General features: G+C 46.2%; 1 protein-coding gene across 1 annotated transcript in view; it reads left to right on the top strand.

Annotated features, from left to right (window-relative positions):
• The first annotated feature begins 12,837 nt into the window (after nt 1-12,837).
• TAOK1 (TAO kinase 1) overlaps nt 12,838-17,116 on the top strand; it is an 86,192-nt gene continuing 81,913 nt past the window's right edge. Inside the window, exon 1 of the mRNA XM_069944499.1 lies at nt 12,838-13,262. The gene's annotated coding sequence lies outside the window, so the exon portion shown is untranslated. The remainder of the gene's footprint in view (nt 13,263-17,116) is intronic.

Here is a 17,116-nt window from a genome sequence, read left to right as displayed (position 1 = left end):
ATCTGACAGGAACTGGCGTGATCATAAACTAAAGCCCCTATTACACATGGTAACGGAGAGGAGCAAACAAGTGCTGTCAGCTTGCTCCTTGTTCCCTGCGCTATTACACGCGTCGGCAGTGAGCGGGTGAGTACAGGAGCAGAGAGCTGCGGGATGGGGGGGCTGCGGGTGATCGCTTGATCGTCTGGGCAGCCCATAGCAGATGGCAGCTATGGTCTGCTGCCGCCGCTCCTATTCCACAAAGCGATGGCAGCAGATCGCCGCTATATTAGTCGTTTGTCTTTCAAAAGCAACGATCAGCCAACATCGTTCATGTCAGCTGATCGTTGTCTTCTATTACAAAGGACAATTATCAGCCATAACGGCCGAATATGGCCGTGTAATAGGGCCTTAAAACAGGATCCTGTTCTGTGTAAACTACAATCACACACACGGAAGCTCCATTGTCTTTACATTCTGGGTGTGATTTCTTTTAACTGATGCTTCATGCCTTTTAGGAATCCCAACACCCACACCGTATTGTGTTACTGCACTCTCCTTACGTCACCCTTTCTGAACACGTAATTTTCTCGACCGGCCGCACTGTACATACTTCTGCAAGTTACTCATCTCCCAAATATCTGGAGGTATAGCTGACCATAATGCATACATAGCACTGCGGGGCAGTGACTCTTCCTAACATACAGGCTCACTTAGCAACATGTTTTTTACATTGTTCAGCTGTGATAACTGTCAACAACTTCTGAAGGTAAAAAGTAAATTATTGCCGCTTTATAAACTATAATGATCAAATAAAGAACCAGCTAGTAACACTACAGCAACGTATCCAATCTCCTGCATACTAAAGTCACCTTTATAGAAATCCATGTGAATATATCAATACATTACATATCTACTGTATATTTAAGAATTGTATTGCCCCCCAAAAGTTATACAAATCCCCAATATACACTTATTACAGGAAATGCTTATAAAGTGCTTTTTCCCTGCACTTACTACTGCATCAAGGCTTCACTTCCTGCATAACATGGTGATGTCACTTCCTGGATAACATGGTGATGTCACTTCCTGGATAACATGGTGATGTCACTTCCTGGATAACATGGTGATCTCACTTCCTGGATAACATGGTGATGTCACTTTGTGGATAACACAGTGATGTCACTTCCTGGATAACACGGTGATGTCACTTCCTGGATAACATGGTGATGTCACTTCCTGGATAACACAGTGATGTCACTTTCTGAATACCATGGTGATGTCACTTCCTGGATAACATGGGGATGTCACCCTCTGGATAACATGGTGATGTCACTTCCTGGATAACACGGTGATGTCACTTCCTGGATAACACAGTGATGTCACTTCCTGGATAACATGGTGATGTCACTTCCTAGATAACATGGTGATGTCACGACCCGACTCCCAGAGCTGTGCGGGCTGTGGCTGCTGGAGAGGATGATGGCAGAGGGACACTGGGGGACACAGGGCACTGGAGGGACACTGTTATGCAGGAAGTGACATCACCATGTTATCCAGGAAGTGACATCACCATGTTGTCCAGGAAGTGACATCACCATGTTATCCAGGAAGTGACATCATCATGTTATCCAGGAAGTGACATCACTGTGTTATCCAGGAAGTGACATCACCATGTTATCCAGGAAGTGACATCACCATGTTATCCAGGAAGTGACATCACCATGTTATCCAGGAAATGAAGCCTTGATGCAGTAGTAAGAGCAGGAATAAAGCACTTTATTAGCATTTCCCGTAATAAATGTGTATTGGGTATTTGTATATCTTTTTGGGGGAAATACACTACTTCTCCTTTAATAGGATGTTAACTTGCCTTACCAGAGCTAATAAAGTAGGTTAGGAGTGGGAATGGCTAATAGTGCTTGTAAGAAGTCACTATGTAGTGTGGGAGAGACCGGCCATTGTGTTCCCATTGCACAGAGGACAGGATATCGGCCTGCAGAAGAATGCTGTGAGAGCTGCATTGTGTCTGGGCTCATTTACTATATGGACAATTAGTTTCATAGCGTAGCTGTCAACACTGGTGACACTGACACAGAAGAGCATTTGTGCAGGACTTTCCTGCAGAGACAAGTGAGCTGACGGTCAGGGCATAACCTGCGCATTTGTATTTGTCAATTAGTAATGCCTCCAAAGTGAACAATAAGCTTTTTTGTCATGTCGCTAACTATTGCGCAGGGGCCAATTGGTGAATGCTCTCAAAGCTAAATCATATTAAAGTGCCATTTCCAGAAGTGACGGCCTGTAGAGAGCACTGCAGAAATAAGTTTAATCTATATGTGCACTCAATAGTTCTTTTGTCTGTTCTAAGTGCTGTATACCTCTGATTACATATACATAGGGTATTACTATCTCATGAAGTGAACGGGGCACTCCTGCATTTCCCTGCATAGCTGGGTGGCTGTCAGCACAAAAGAGAGATAGTGAATGGGATGCAAGCGCTGCATACCTTTTATTCTCAGGACTGGTAGGGGTCCCAGAGATTAGACCCTTACCAATCGCAAATGTCTGCACATATCTTGTAAAGCCCCTATTACACGGGGCGATGTAGAGAGAAACTGAGTGCCGACCTGTCAGGTCAGCACTCGATTGCTCCTCGTTCTCCCGCCTGCTGCTGACAGTGCTATTACAGTGAGAGAAGAGGAGCAGGTAAGAGCCGGGGGCCGCGGGAAGCTGCCCGAGCGATCGTCAGATCGGCCAGGTAGCCTACAGAAGACAGCAGCGATCTGATGCCATCGCTCCTATTACATGGAATGACGGCAGCAGATCGTAAACAGGCTGATCGCTGCCGCTTCAGCCTGTTGAAAGACAACGATCATGTTGTCTCTTATTACACAAAACGATTATCGGCCGTAACAGTCCTTATCGGCTGAATACAGCTAATAATTTCTTTGTGTAATAAGGTCTTAAGTCACTTACAAGGTTCCCTACCCCTTCCATAGAGTATTCCACGATATTCTTCTGGCGTTTATTGGCAATTTCAGGTAGAACCACAGATATAGTATATGGGGAATGTGTTTTGGCACTGTGCTAGCACCTTCCTTAGGAGAGCATGAGGAAGGTGCTAGCATGACACCGAAACGCATTGAACATACAGTATACAGTACAGACATGGAGAGAAGAGCTGCTGCACCTCACACCTATGGCTGACACTAATGCCTCTCGGCTACATTTAAAACCAACGCCAGGATGTTGGTATATAATTTGATCAAACCATATTGCCTCATGCAGCACGTGCAGGTCCCCTGGTTCACGAGTCCCTACACTAAATCAACACTGTGTCGGTTAGTGACCGCCAACCCCGCAAAGCGAGCGCAAGCTGGGAAGGGAGGCCATAGAACGGCCCTGCAACCCCACTGCCACAGGACCAATCCCCAAGGCCCCCCCCCAACTCAGCAGGCAACACAAGTGTGAACAAGGTCTTGCCGCTTACCATTGTACCGGAGGCAGTGGTGTAAGACCCATGTGACCCCAATTAGCAGGAAGCACCTGTGTGCATATGGTAAGTACCTCCTCTTTCTCCCATTCTACCTCCGGTGTATTGGTGAGCGGTAAGACCTTGTTCACACTTGTGTTGCTTGGTGGCCGCTTTCTCCGCCGGCAGCACCATCTGGGTTTAGGGGGGCCCTTGGGGTTTGGTCCTTGGGGTTGCAGGGCCATTCTATTCTCCCTTCCCTGCTTGCGCTCGCTTTGCAGGGTTGGCGGTTGCTGACTGACACAGTGGTGAGTTAAGTGTAGGGACTTAAGTGTAGGCATTTTGGTTTAAAAGCTCAGTTTTTCGAAATTGTGACTTGGTTTAAGAGCATCGCTTTGGTGTAAGAGCTCCCTGTACTGGGTGGGAGGAGGAGTGGGGGAGGGACATGGTCTGCATAGCGGGGTCTACAGCCCAGTACTCTGACCCAGGAAGTCTCCCTCACCTTCCAAACCATAGCAGATCCACTTCAGGCTGGGGCTTACATCAGGGGACAGGACTGTGGAGGTAATCTCTCCATAGCTGTAACCCCTCTCTCCCCGGACAGAGAGTGCTGCATGTATGTGCCCACATCTGCCCTGCTCATTCCTTCCCGCAGTCTCTGTCCACCCTTGTGTTTCCCATCCTCTCCATTACTGTACAGTAACTTATAATATCTCATATTCTGCTGTTTCATTTGTTATACCTGTTATTCAGAATAATAAATCATTATTTCGGGGTGTGGAACCAATTGTCTGCAGTTCTATGATTTCTTATGGAAAAATTTGCTTTGGTTTATGAGTGGATTTGGATTACAAGCGCAGTCCCGGAACGAATTATGCTTTTAAACGTAGCCGAGAGACATTAGTGTCAGCCATAGGTGTGAGGTGCAGCTGCTCCTTTCTCTTTTTTTCCATACAGTATACTGTATCTGTGGGTTTACCTGAAATTGCCAATAAACACTAGAAGAATATTGTTGAATACTCTTTGGTCTTGTACTGATCCCGCACCAAAGCAATGCAAGTGTCTATCCTGTTATTTTTATCTGTGAGCTTACACAGGATTGTGATGGCTTGTGTTAAAGGGGTAGTTTACCAAAATATGTTTTCTTTCAGATCAACTGGTACCAGAAAGTTCCAGAGATTTGTAATTTACTTCTATTAAAAAATCTCTAGTCCTCCATTACTTATCAGCTGCTGTATGTCCTACAGGAAGTGGTGTATTCTCTCCAGTCTGACACAGTGCTCTCTGCTGCCACCTCTGTCCATGTCAGGAACTGTCCAGAGCAGCAGAAAATCCCCATAGAAAACCTCTCCTGCTCTCCAGACTAGAAAGAATACCACTTTATGCAGGACATACAGCAGCTGATAAGTACTGGATGACTTGAGATTTTTAAAAAAAAATAGAGATAAATTACAAATCTTTGGCACCAGTTGATTAAAAAAAAACATCGGGGTATCGAGGAGAAGCAGAGCGCAAGAAGAGCCCTGCAGCATGGATGGGTAATGTATACAATTTTGAAATCGTCAGCCGCTGGCCGCGCATCGCTATTACACATACCGATGCGCGGTCGGTGCCCGACAATTATATGTTCAAACCTATATCACCGATCAGCCGATGATCATTGTCATCAGCTGATCGTTGTGTTTATTATATGGAACAATAATCAGCCGGATAGGGCAGATTATCTTCCGTGTAATAGGGCCCTTAGTACCAGTGCGTCTACACCTTCCAGTGATGGCAACAACAACTTTCTGACACAGTCCAATGCAGAAACCTGGCAGAAGAGAGTAGACACTAAATGATGTATAGTGTATAGAATGAATGGCAGGAGGGGCATCATGTGACATCTTCAGGAAGGAAATCCATTGATTTAGGCCACTTTTACACAACAATAATCTGGTGAGTAATTTGCATACGTATTTGTAAGCCAAAACTAGGAGTGGAGTATAAAGAACCATGATGGAAAGATTTGCACATCCTGGGTTTGGCTCACAAATACCGATGCAAAATACTAAACAAAGTCACAGTATATGGTTAATAAACACAGTGACGTCACAATACATATAAGAGAAGGAATACTGAATAATAACATAAAGAAGGTTAATAAAAAGCAATGCTATGCCTACACAAAATAATGGCAGAAGAGCCACTAACACCAGAATGTCAGACGTGAAGTAACGTAACTGAAATCAATATCTGTGAAGAAGCTCTGTGTCTGAAAGGAGGATTTATAGACATCTGACTCTCTCAGGGGGCATCACTCACATCCAATGTTCTTCTCCTGATGGGATCCACTCCTCTTCTTGGCATGAAGAGGACAAACTGCTTGTACAGGGGTGTAATTCACGACAAAAGCTGGAGCGACAGACAAGCTTGTAAATGTACTCCCTCCCCCCCAGGTGCAGCCCCTGCACCTCCTATACTCACATGCTTGAAAATGCACACAGTGATGTCACCGCAAGGGAGTAATCCTCACAGTTATGTCACAGAAAATGGAGAAATATTTATTGAAGGGGTATTCCACTCATACATAACTTTTGACATGTTGCTGCCCATGGTGAGACTAACAATTCCTTCCATACTTGTTATTATCTATTCAGTCTCCTTCCCCCAGTTCTCAGCTGCTGCTTTCTTTCAAAGACACAAAAGACTGTGGGGGAGATTTATCAAAGGATGTAAAATTTAGACTGGTGCAAACTGCCCCCAGCAACCAATCACAGCTCAGCTTTCATTTTCCCAAAGCTGAAAGAGGAGCTGTGATTGGTTGCTGTGGGCAGTTTGCACCAGTCTAAATTTTACACCCTTTGATAAATCTCCCCCTGTGTGTGAGCTATTCGCTCTTCGTCTCCCCCTCCTCCCCCCTCCCTTCTGAGATGAAGTAAATAAGTCCATTGCAGGCTGTATCTGCAACAATTTTAGCTTCTTTGTAATGCTGGGAGGGTTATTAACAATGAGTTCATCAATGACCTGACCTTAGAATAACCCTCCCAGCATTACAAAGAAGCTACAATGTTGCAGATACAGCCTGCGATGGACTTGTTTACATCAGCTCAAAAGGGTGGGGGGAGGAGGAGACAGAGATTTTTGTGTCTTCAGCAGAAAGCAGCAGCTCAGAACTGGGGGAAGGATACTGAATAGATAATAACTTAAATATGGAAGGAATTGTTTGTCTCACAATGGAAACCAACATATCAAAAGTTACGTTTGAGTGGAATACCCCTTCAGGGTACGTTCACACTTGCCGGATCCGCAGCGTATTTTCCGCAGCAGATTTCATTTAAATAACTGAATACAGCAACAAATCTGCACGATCAAATCTGCTGCGGATCTGCTGCAGGTCCTGTAAGTGTGAACGCACCCTCAACATTACACTTCACTAAAGCGGAGGCAGCCAGAGAGTGCTGAATAATCTAAATCTAAATAACCCAATAACAGCCAGAGAGGGCAGAATAACCTAAACCTAATATAAAGGGTCCGCAGCACTGCTGGAACAAGATGCGTGGAAATGACAGCACTGCTGGCTGCCCCCCACACTCTAGGCAGGAATAAAAAAAAAAGAAAAACACAATTCTATGTAAATACAAGGATAATAAACATGGTGACATTACTATGCATATATAAACAACATAACACGTATAGTATTTACAGTGATACCATACTGCAGAGATGACAGAAAGTAAGCATAGTGATGTCATAGTGATGTATCAGCACAAGAATAGTGAACATCGTGAAGCCATAGGAAAAGGTTATGTCACAGAAGCAGCATAACAATACCACAGTACATTCACATGCAGATGATTTATTGCAGGCATTTCTACAATTGAAAATCAGCTTTACTCATCTGATGAATGGGATAGTGACAGAAATGTCCGCAACAAATCTGCTGTGTGTAAATATATCCTTTATGTCACAGCTAAAGGCTACGGGACCACAGTGACGCGGCAGCACGAGGATAACAAACACAGTCTAATAGTACATAGATAGACTAGCGCTTCTATTCTCTGGGCAAAGTGTTTCTTCTTTATAGAGGTTTTCTAAGCTAATATGATTGATGACTTGTTCACAGAAAAGGCCAATAGTAACACCCACCCTACAAAGAGGAAGGGGTCAAAAGCAGTTGGCTCTGGTCACTGTGTAGTGGTGGTGAGGTGTAACTGCAGTTCAGCGTCTGTTCAGTTGAATGGGAGCTGAGCTGCAGTTACACGTCACCACCACTATACAGTGAACTGAGCCATTTGCCTCCAACTCAATTCATTGTGTAGTGCTAATTGGTAGGGATGCTGGGTGTCAGCACCCTGCCAATCAAAGGTTGATGTCCTTTCCTGAGGACAAGCCAAGCCATCAATCCTATTAATCCTAGAAAATAATTTTGCCCAGAGATTTCCAAGTGTATAGGCCATCTATAATATTAGCCAGGAAAACTCCTTAGGGTAGCTTCACACGTACTGTATTTTCTGATTTGACTAAATGAATGAACAAAGCATTAAATCCGCACTGTAAAATCCGCTGCGGATCCGCAGCAGATCTGCAGCGCATTTTACAGTGCGGATTTAATGCTGTGTTCATTTATTTAGTTACATCTGCTGCGGATCCGCAGCAGAAAATACGGTACGTGTGAAGCTACTCTAAGGGTACAGAGGTAATCCAAGAAAATCAATCTTTCTCCTATCCGCAGGATAGGAGAATAGTCGGAGATCGCGGAGGGTCTGACCTCTGTACCCCCACCGATCTCTATCTCGGGTCCCTGGCTTCTGTATTATGAATCGAGCTGTGGGTACAGCACATGACCCACGGCTCTATTTATTCCTATGGAGCCGATGGAAGGAGCCGAGTACAGAGCTCTTCTGACGTACTCAGCTCTTTCCTTCACTCCATAGGAATGAAAAGAGCCGTGGGTCACAAGCTGTAGCCGCATCTCGATTCATAATACAGAAGCCGGAGGCCCAATAGGAGATCAACAGGGGGGTACAGAGGTCGAACCCCCTGGGATCTCCTGCTGTGGATAGGAGGAAAGTTGATTTTTCTTGCAATTCCTCATGCTGCAAGTTTGCAGCGAAATCCACTGCGAATCCTGGTATAGTGAAGTTCTATGGGGTGACATACCCGGCAGTACTGATTGGCTGATGAGGTGCGAGTGGAGCCGGGAGCTTCACACAGCCGCGGCGCCGAGCAGGTAATGTATGCTTCGGGCCAGGGCGGAATTCCGCCTGTTTCAGTGTCCCATAGCCCATCTATGGAAGAGCGCGTGCTCCCCAACTGCCACCTGTCTCCGCTCAAAGAAGTGACTCCTAGACAGGCTGGATTCCGCAAAGGAAAGTTGCGCTGCGGAATTCAGGCTATTTTAGTGTGAACAAACCCTTAGGCCCCGTGCACACAGAGCAAGAGCGGCGGAATTGTCCGCCGCGGAATGCCCCCAGCCTCCGTGTCATAATTACACTCTATCGGAGGCTCGCACGCTGCATCTCTCGGCGCTGAAGAATGAACATGTTTGCTCTGTGTGCACAGGGCCTTAGGCCAGAAGTTGATTCAATAGGAAAGAGAAGTACAAGTCCGGTGACGCAGACGGGCACCAGAGGAGAGCTGGAAGGCATCTGATCATCAGCAGAGTTGATCAGGTAACAGTGGGTTGAAATGAGGGGACATTCTACCCTGTACAGTATCAGGATGGGGACACGGGGGATTTGTATTAATAAATCTTTCTGGTTTACCAAGTTACAATTCCTTAAAGGAGAAGTCCGGCGAATTTTTTTTTATTAAAGTATTGTATTTCGCTACAAAAGTTATACAAATCACCAAAATACACTTATTACGGGAAATGCTTATAAAGTGCTTTTTTCCTGCACTTACTACTGCATCAAGGCTTCACTTCCTGGATAACATGGTGATCTCACTTCCTGGATAACATGGTGATGTCACTTCCTGGATAACATGGTGATCTCACTTCCTGGATAACATGGTGATGTCACTTCCTGGATAACATGGTGATGTCACCTCCTGGATAACATGGTGAAGTCACTTCCTGGATAACATGGTCATGTCACTTCCTGGATAACATGGTGATGTCACTTCCTGGATGCTCAGTGTCCCTCCAGTGCCCTGTGTCCCTCAGTGTCCCCCTGCCATCATCCTCTCCAGCAGCCACAGCCCACACAGCTCTGGGAGTCGGGTCGTGACATCACCATTTTATCCAGAAAGTGACATCACCATGTTATCCAGGAAGTGACATCAGCATTTTATCCAGGAAGTGACATCACCATGTTATCCAGGAAGTGAAGTAGGAAGTGCAGGGAAAAGAGCACTTTATAAGCATTTCCCGTAAGAGGTGTATATTGGTGATTTGTATAACCTTGGGGGGCGGGGGGGGCACAATACAATACTCTTTTCGCCAGACTTCTCCTTTAAAATGGTTACTTTGTCTTGGAAAAAGGCTCTCAGACCATTACTTGTAATCCAAGGTTTCACTGTACTCAAAAATGGGGCCACAGAGGGAACTAAGGAGATTGGCGCTGGAATCATGAGCCCTGCCGCTATAGGTTCATACCGGCAGGTCCGTATGTATGAATCTGCAGACAGTTTCCCTTTAAAGTGTCACTGTCATTAGTTGTGATTGGTCTGGGTCTGAGTGTTTAGAGCAGTATTGATTGGGAGAATTAGCCTGGACAGAACCACGCTGCAGCACCGTCCACTCTCCACTCTGAGTTAGAAAAAAAAGAGTAGGACTTACAGTATAATGGCGCTCTATAGAACACGACTCTTCTCAGAACGGGGAGAGGACACACAGCAGCACGGTCTTCTCCCGGCTCGTTCTCCTGATCGGTACAGGTGTGAACACTCAGACCCAGAAGGAAACTTTTGGCATGTTTCTATGACATGTCAAAAGTTTATTGTAACAACAGTGACACTTTAAGGAAAATAAAAATATCAGGCCAAGAGGAAACAAAAAATATTTACATATATTCATATACAGTTTATGTATGCCTTCACACACACCATATCGCAGCAGATTTCAAGCTGCAAGTTCCTCAGTGAATGCCTCTGCGATACTCTGTACTGTTAGCCACTGCTTATTTAAAGGGGTATTCCAGGAAACATCTGTTTTTCCCCTATCCATAGTATGCCGAAAGAGCGCTGAATTTGGCTCTTTCCATTGGCTCCATAGGAATAAATGCACTGAATGCCACTGATTGGCTGAGCGGAAAGTCTGTGACCCGGGAGCTGTATAAGCTGAGGAAGCGCGTACAGCTAATGTATATGCTTGCCAGCCCGGCAGCAGAGTTAAGTAGGCCATAGCTACATTCTCACAGTGGAATCTGCTGTGAGAATGAAGAGCCCATAGGCCATAACAGTGCCGAGTATCGCAGAGGTTTTAACACTGCGAGTTTGGGCGAGTTCACACGGAGTAAAATTGGCGGAGTTCCACGTAGAATCCCGCCAGCCTCCGTGTCAATACAGGCAGTCTATGGGAGGGCTCACACACCTTCTCTCTCTGTGAAGAATGAACATGTCAATTCTTCCACGAGGAGAGAGGAGGCCCACGAACCCTCCCATAGACTGCCTGTACTGACACAGAGTTTGGGCCAGTGTAAACTGGCCCGAACTCGCAAAATGGAACCCGCTGCGATACAGTACATGAGAAGGCACCCTAAAAGAGCAAAAAAGCACACCTTCTCTCTCTGTGAAGAATTGACATGTCAATTCTTCCATGCGGAGAGAGGAGGCCCACGAACCCTCCCATAGACTGCCTGTACTGACACAGAGTTTGGGCCAATGTAAACTGGCCCGAACTCGCAAAATGGAACCCGCTGCGATACAGTACATGAGAAGGCACCCTAAAAGAGCAAAAAAGCAAACTAGAAAGCAAAAAAAGACGCTTATAGTTGCCAATAGTCCCGGTTTTGCCTGGACTGTCACGATTCTGAGGAGACAGCCCCGGCAAAACCATGTCCCGGGAATGTCTTGGGGGAGCTCAGCCCTCTTCCAGTGCTAGTGAGGAAGAGGAGTTCCTGGGGGACTAGAGGAACCATACTGGTGAGGTAAGTATAGTTTTTTTTTTTGTTTTAATACAGATGAAGGGACAAGAGGATGCTGAAGGGGGTACTGGTATGATGATGAAGGGGAAAGTAGTATGATGATGGAGGGGCAGGAGGATGAGAGGGGAAGTACTATGATGATGAAAGGGCAGGAGGATGAAGGGGGTAGTAGTATCATGATGGAGGGCCAGGATGATGAAGGGGGTAGTGGTATCATGATGGAGGGGCAGGAGGATGAAGGGGGTAGTGGTATCATGATGGAGGGGCAGGAGGATGATGAAGGGGTAGTAATAGGATGGAGGGGCAGGAGGATGAAGGGGTTAGTAGTATGATGATATGGGGTGCAGCTGCATCATATGGGTACAAACTACCAGTATATACAGTCAGCCAGTAAAATGATATCTCTGAGTCTCAGCCTGCGTGGGGTGTGTAATATACTGGGGACCTGAAACTGGGGTGTGTAATATACTGGGGTGAGTAATATACTGGGGACGTAATACTGGAGTGTGTAATATACTGGAGACCCGATACTGGGGTGTGTAATATACTGGGGACCTGATACTGGGGTGTGTAATATACTGGATTGTGTAATATACTGGGGACCTCATACTAGGGTGTGTAATATACTGGGGACCTCATACTGGGTTGTGTAATATACTGGGGACCTCATACTAGGGTGTGTAATATACTGGGGACCTCATACTGGGATGTGTAATATACTGGGGACCTAATACTGGGGTGTGTAATGCTCCTTTTGTGTTGTTTTGACTGTAAAATCTAACTGGAAAATTTTGAACCCACACCTGATAGGCCACACCCACCGGGACCACACCCATAATAAGCCACACCCTTTTTTAACGCTTACTTGTCCCTGGAAAGTTTTTTCAAATGTTGGCAACTATGGACGCTGCGCACAAGAAAATAAAGTATATACAGGAGGCAGCTTTTCTGGACGTTGCCGAAAGTCCAATGAGAGGCGCAATAAGACTGTGACATAATGAATAATGAAAGCATTTTTCTATTCACCCCAATGGTGACGTTCCTGCTCACTAAAGCTTTATTTTAAAGCTCAGGAGTAAGCAGACAGTATGTGTAAGTGAATAAATAAAAAAACAAAAAAAAAAAAACCATTCGTTGCCTATAGCAACCACAGTGAAACTTCCCTTTTCTGCATTCCGTATATAAACTGTGAATGGTTGCTAGGGGCTACACATTTCCTAAACTGTTCTCCTTCATCTGCCGATAACGACCAATCAGGAGGCTTCTTTAATTTCATCACTTACGCCGCTAAACTATAAGCCACGCTGTGATTGGTTACTCTGGGATGTCTCCCCTGTATAAGTTTACACAGGACACGTCTCCTCATGAAAGTTCACAAAGTTTGTGTACCCTGTGGTGGTAATAACGCGAGATGTAGCCGGCACGGGTGAGGGTGTCGGGTCAGCTTCGGGGCGGGGTGACCTTCCCGTCCCTGCGCGGTGTGTGGGCAGCGCTCCCCCGTCCCCTGCACGGCGCCATCTTTGCGCGCTCTCTGCCCGCCCTTCCTGAGGAGGAGGCGGCAGCCGGGAGCCCCGGTCACACCGATACGAGCACAGCCGCGGCCGCTCCTCCCCTCCGTCCCCGCCCACACCACCCCGGGCCGGCCTTTGTTTCCGGTGCTCGCAGCGCCCTCTTGCTGCCCCTCCCCAGCTCGTTTTTGGGATCAGTACGAGGCCGTCCGGAGCGTCGGTGTGAGGAAGGTAAAGCAGCTTGTGGTGTGGGACTTGTGCGGCCGCCATGAGAGGGATGTGCGGGGGGGACGCTCCCAGGCCCGGGAAGGGAGAGGAGCAGGCCTTGCCCTTCTTCCTCCTCCGCTGCTGGGGTAAACATGAGGCGGGGGGCAGAGCACTGGGCTCTTCGGAAGGGGACACTCCCCAAGGCCTCACATGTATCTGTCTAGTCATACTGTGCCCTGACAGCCAGCCAGCTCTACGTGCAAGTGTCAAACCCATGTGAACCAAGCTGGTGGAGCAGAGCTGTGTTTGTCACTGCTCATTTTGCATTATATTAAGGCTGAATTACAAGTTCAGCTCCCTGGGTAAGTTGTCCCTTGTGACCATGGGTCAGAAATGTCAGAGTCATGTAGTTCTGACCACATAGACTAGTCAAAGTGTCTGGGCAATGGGTCAGCTGGCACTCCCACCCACCAACATCATAGAACAGGGGGGTAGGAAACCTTGGTTCTCCAGCGGTTGCAAAACTACAACTCCCATCATGCCTGGGCAGCCCCTGGTATATTCTAATATACCATTGGGCTGTCATGAGATTATTACCTGGGCATGGGCACCAGACACCAACATCATAGAACAGGGGGTAGGGAACCTTGGCTCTCTAGCGGTTGCAAAACTACAACTCTCATCATGCCTGGACAGCCGAAGGCTGTCCAGGCATGATGGGAGTTGTAGTTTTGCAACCGCTGGAGAGCCAAGGTTCCCTACCCCCTGTTCTATGATGTTGGTGCGTTAAAGTGTCTGGGCAATGGGTCAGCTGGTACTCCCACCCACCAACATCATACAACAAGGGGGTAGGGAACCTTGGCTCTCCAGCAGTTGCAAAACTACAACTTCCATCATGCCTGGTAGGCATGATGGGAGTTTTAGTTTTGCAACCGCTGGAGAGCCAAGGTTCCTTCCCCCTGCCATAGAAGTTAGTGTCTGGTGCCCATGCCTGGGTAATGATCTCATGACAGCCCAATGGTATATTAGAATTTGATGACCCCCTCCCCCATTGCTTTATTGTAGATTGCAACAGGCCTGATGTGAGAAGGCGCCCCTGAGGTGCCACATTGCATCACATTGGGGCTCAGCTTCTAGTACGACGTGACGTGAACATAAAGGCAAGCCAGTGCGGTTTTCTTTTTCTTGCCTTTGTAACGCCAGTCGCTGCTTAGTAATGTGGCTGGCAGTGCCAAGGTTACCAGCTTTGAGGAGGGAAGGTTTCCTGCTTCTCTTCTGCTTTCTATCTCCTTTCTGTGTTTTGTATCTTGAGTGCTGCAATGCTGCAGATCTCCACTATCCCTCTCCTGACAAACACACAGCCTGGATGTGTGTTTGTTACTGTAAATGTTATTGGAGGGGAGGAGAGGGGGGAGGCCTGGGAAGGCAGCGGAAGGAGCTTAGAGGAAGGTTGGTGGCACCACATACTTACATTAAATAACAAAGAAAATCATTCTCATTGTCTTTAGCCTTAGTTGCTTTCCAGCCCCACCTAACGCATGCATGGGTCTTACATAAATAGCAGGGCTCTGCTGCCAGCAAGCGTGTCTGTGTGCTGTTTGCTTTGTGGATGTTTTGCATGCTACATAGGTGGATTTCAGTTTGCTGTCCACATGTCATGTTGCTGTGCGTTCACATCCATTGTTGACAGATCAGCGTTCTCAGCTTTGCCAACAACATCTGTAAACATCTTGGGGACAGCTGTGTCCTCAGCCCAGCACTGTGAGGATAGACAGCTAGATGACAATTCACCTACAGCTGGGGGGGGGGGGATAGCTTGCCCTCATGGTCGGTGGGGTGTTGTTTCTGGCCTGTTTAACTTGTTTACTTGGTGACGCTTTGCAGGGAGATGCTTGGGTCTGATTTTTCTCCGATGACATCACCGCCTGTAGTAGGGTGGACAAAAACTTTTGTCTGGTCACAATGATGTGGTAATGCCTTATATAATGATAAAACCAAGTACAACAAGAACAGTGTCCAGGATGCTAGAAACAGCTTGTTTGTAAAATGACAGCAAATTGTTTGGGGGTTGATCAGGTTACTGAGCGTGAGGTCGTGCTACATAGGTAACATGGTTTTCCTAGGTATAATATTAGTGTAAAGCAGGGATGGGGAACCTTCGGCCCTCCAGCTGTTGCAAAACTACAATTCCCATCACGCACAATGCAAACAGCCGTTGGTTGTCCAGGCATGATGGGTGTTGTAGTTTTGCAACAGCTGGACGTCGGAAGGTTCCCCATCTCTGGTGTAAAGCAATGTCATCAGGATGTAAAGATTTATGAAAAAGAACAAGTCTAGTCCCTCAGTTGTCATCTTCCTATATTTGTTTCAGGGGAAGCTTTCAGAAAGTCCTGAACTTCAAGTGTTTTTACTGTTTTTGTTCGTAGAAGTCACACTTTTTTTTGTAGAGTTCAATACTATATTATAGAGAATAATATAATGTGCCTAGGTAGTTTACTGTAGCTTTTATTGGCTGGTTATACCAGGCCTTGGCAGAAAGACCCATCCAGGCTGTCAGGGGTTTTACTGATGTATTTGGGTATAAGGGTCCCAGACAGTTACTAGTGGCATTGTGGTTTTTTAAAGGGGTTATCCAGCGCTACAAAAACATGGCCACTTTTTTCCCTCACTTGTCTCCAGTTCAGGTGTGGTTTGCAATTAAAGGGGTTATCCAGCGCTACAAAAACATGGCCACTTTCCCCCTACTGTTGTCTCCAGTTTGGGTGGGGTTTTGAAGCTCAGTTCCATTGAAGTAAATGGAGCTTAATTGCAAACTGGACCTGAACTGGAGACAACAGTAGGGGGAAAAGTGGCCATGTTTTTGTAGTGCTGGATAACCCCTTTAACTTAGTTGCCCTCTGGTTCTTGTAATCATCTCCCACTGATCAGATATTGATGGTGTAAGCTTGCCGCATGCCACCAATGTTTGTGGTGAGCCATGTTTTCTATTGAGGATTCTGAAGTGCTTCTAAGAAAAATAATGCTCCGTGCAGTCTGTGCCTCAACCTTTTTCTTCAGAGTTTTTCCTTGGCTAGAGCCTTCTGTCAAAGGTACGCATCATGAAATTTGTATCATACATGGTCTATGCCACCATAAAGCTTATACAGTGGAATACAGTAGAATGTGTGCCACTCTATAATCTTTTAGGTAGCATTGGCCAAAAAATGTATATACTGGGCAGTATACATTTTTGATTTGATGGCTAAGTGTAGAGACGTGTCAATTCTTTGGGCGGCCGTGTAATTCACCGGTATAAAACATTGAGTTTATGGAACGGGGGGAACTTAGAGCGGAGGCCGCCCGGAGGATTTTTGCAGCCAAAGCCAGGAATGGACTATAAACAGGGAACAGGTCATAAAGGAAAGACTGAGATTTCTTTTTTTTTTTTTCAAATCTATTTCTGGTTTTGGCTGCAAAAATCTGAAAGATATCTGTCAGATAATCTGTGTGTGTAAATGGGCCCTTATGCTGCGTTTACACGGAGCGATAATTAGTCGGATTAACGATTTCGAAGTGACGATTTTTTTATAACGATCATCGTTTAGACTGAACGATATAGCGTACAGAAAAATCGTTTTGCGATCGCTTAAGCCTATCTCGCACATAGGTTAAATCGCTGAACAATGCGAATTTTCTCGCTCGTCGTTGGATCGCTCGCTGCGTTTACATGTACGATTATCTTTCGATTTCGATCGTTATTGTGCAAATTCAAACGATCGTTCCGTGTAAACGAAGCATTAGATGGACTACTTGAGGAGTCAATTAGATTTTGTGGGTAGTCACGCAGTAACTTCTTCATTATTGACATCAAAAGAGGGCACCTCAAAAATCGCAGACCC

The sequence above is a fragment of the Dendropsophus ebraccatus genome, chromosome 11, assembly GCF_027789765.1.
Source record: "Dendropsophus ebraccatus isolate aDenEbr1 chromosome 11, aDenEbr1.pat, whole genome shotgun sequence".
NCBI classification, from domain to species: Eukaryota; Metazoa; Chordata; class Amphibia; order Anura; family Hylidae; genus Dendropsophus; species Dendropsophus ebraccatus.
The sequence above is the reverse complement of the archived record's forward strand: the minus strand, read 5'-3'. Positions and strand labels throughout refer to the sequence as shown.